This window comes from Nannospalax galili, unplaced genomic scaffold (assembly GCF_000622305.1).
Source record: "Nannospalax galili isolate Female #2095 unplaced genomic scaffold, S.galili_v1.0 scaffold242, whole genome shotgun sequence".
NCBI classification, from domain to species: domain Eukaryota; kingdom Metazoa; phylum Chordata; class Mammalia; order Rodentia; family Spalacidae; genus Nannospalax; species Nannospalax galili.
The window spans coordinates 2,196,208-2,198,724 of NW_008348081.1; the positions used below are offsets into that span (position 1 = coordinate 2,196,208).

At 41.4% G+C, this 2,517-nt stretch overlaps 1 pseudogene; it reads left to right on the forward strand.

Annotated features, from left to right (window-relative positions):
* The first annotated feature begins 386 nt into the window (after positions 1-386).
* Positions 387-972, forward strand: LOC103743292 (annotated as a pseudogene).
* The last annotated feature ends 1,545 nt before the right edge of the window (positions 973-2,517 follow it).

Below are 2,517 nucleotides of genomic sequence, written 5' to 3' on the forward strand. Positions count from 1 at the left end.
ATGTCAGTTGTTGCAATAGCCAGACTCTGTCTCAAAAAAAAATATTTTAAAAAAGAAGAGTAGTTTTGGAAATGTTTATTTATGGAAATTTCAACAGAAACTAGAATAGTACAGAAATAAGGAACCGATATTATAAGATAACCCTTCACAAAAGCTTCCCGTTTCTGCATATCTTATAAGAAATACTCTAACTTTCCTTTGCCTAGAAAACAGTCATGGAAGAGAAAGAAGAGATAGTTGGCCATTTTAAAGCATAAGAAGGTATATATACTGTCTAAAATTGTAAAGGCAGTACTTTAGGGACAAAAGAAAGAGCGGTCCTATGACAAAATTGGGGTTGTCAAGGCTTAGGGTTCTTCTATACATACTGAAGCTCACTTACATACATGTGTCATTTGGCCAGGAGCCTCACAGTGGTGAACTCTTCAAGTCTGCAATTTTTAAAATACGCCTCCAATAAGACTACATGGCAAAAAGTGGGAAGGAAACAGAAGGGAAAGAGTAAAAATGATGGAGAAAATATTGCATCAACAAGTAGTGAATGGGAAGGTGAAGTATTCCCTGAAGTGGAAGGGATTTATAGATGCTGATAATACTTGGGACCCTAAAGAAAATTTAGAATGTCCAGAGTTATTTGAAGCATTTCTTAATTCTCAAAAATTAGGTTTAGAAAAAGATGATACAAAAAGAAAATCTTTATCTAACAATGAATCTGATGATAGCGAATCAAAGAAGAAAAGAGATGCTGCTGACAAACCGAGAGGCTTTGCCAAAGGTCTGGAAACTGAACGAATCATTGGTGCCACACACAGCAGTGGAGAATTAATGGAGAATTAATGTTTCTCATGAAATGAAAGGATTCAGATTAGGCTGACTCAGTGCTGACAAAGTATGAAGTGTCCTTATACTGGAATTGCATTTTATGAAGAGAGACTGACGTGGCATTCTTCTCCGGAAGATGAAGCTCAATAGTTGCACTCAATTTTTTGTTTATTTATTTAACATGGTCTCCCCAGTCTCAGTCCACCTGGAAATCGCTATACCCACCAATCTGGCCTCCATCTCACAGAGATCCAATGGCCTCTGCCTTAGTGTTATAATAAGTGAAATAACACAAACACAGAAAAGCAAGTCATATACATATTCTCCCTCATTTGTGGATTGTAGCACCAATCCCTTATATGTGATTATATAAATTCTGTTGTAACACCAGGAGCCAGGAAAAGGGAAAGGACACATGAAGGTAAAGGAAAAGAAATGACCTGAAGGGGGCTAGTGGGGAACAGAAGTTACCTGAGGGAGGTGGAAAAAGTTGGAGTAATCAGTAGGGAGGAGAGGAGGGAAGGACATGTAAGGAACCATGGTGTGGGAGAGGGACAGAAGTCAGGAGAGGAAAGATGGCAGGAGTCTGGAGGTATTGGGGGGAGGGTGGGAATAATGGGTGCACTGTGACTAGGGAGGCAGGGAGGAGGGAAGCCAGAGGGGGAAAAAGAGTGGAGATGAGTGAAACTTGACAGACTAGGAAACCTATGAGAAATGTACATACAGTGTCTGAACATTAATGAATACATATACCTAGGAGCTGCTTGACAAAGAAAACAGTGTCCCTTAGAGTGACAAGCATGCTGTATAGCACTCATCAAAGAAGCTTCTTTTTGCAAAAGATGGAGGCTACTGCAGAGTTTCACATCCAATCAGGCACAGAGAACATACACCTTGGAGATGCCCATTTCTAGGAAACACATCTGCAGTCAAATCTCTACAATTAAGACTCATGGAAAATAGCAGAAGAAAGGGTAGAGAGAAGGCTTATGCACCCCTCAACTCTCACCAGTGAGGCTTCCATGTACATCAGAGTGTGATGCACATAGGCAACTGGCCAAGTTTTGGAGAATAAAAGACTGTGCAGTGCAGGATGGGACTCATATATGGAACCTCACTCACCCATGGCTCAGGGACTATTGAAGAAGAGGAAGCAGAAAGATTGTAAGAGCCAGAGCTGGCTCATGAACACAAGGAGGTGGAGGCTTCCAGGCCACTGGAGGCTTGCTCATGTGAGCCTGAGGCAGTGGTGGCATCGAGGGCGGGACCCATGTCAGCTCAATTAAACAAGGTCCCAAAGGAGAGGTGAGAAACACATGGTGGGCCAGCACTAGATTGAGAACTATTTGAGACTGATTGCTTCTGGGTGAGGGAGAGTATGGCTTACATATGACCACTGGGTGGGATGAAGAGACTCCAGTGGACACATTTACTGAAGGTTTTGCTACAAACACCTGAATGAATAGGACTCAGCATGTATGGCAGGGTACATAGGGTTTGGTGGGGAGATGGGGAGAGGCATGTATTGAGGAGGGGTCTTGATTTGACTGGGAAATTCTGTATGAAATTTTAAAAGTCCCCCAAAATACCATTTGGACTATGATGAGATGGAATTTCAATATAGTTTTGATTTATATTTCTGGATTGCTTAAACATTTTCAGCATTTTTCGTATATTTAGTGGCCATTTGAGCTA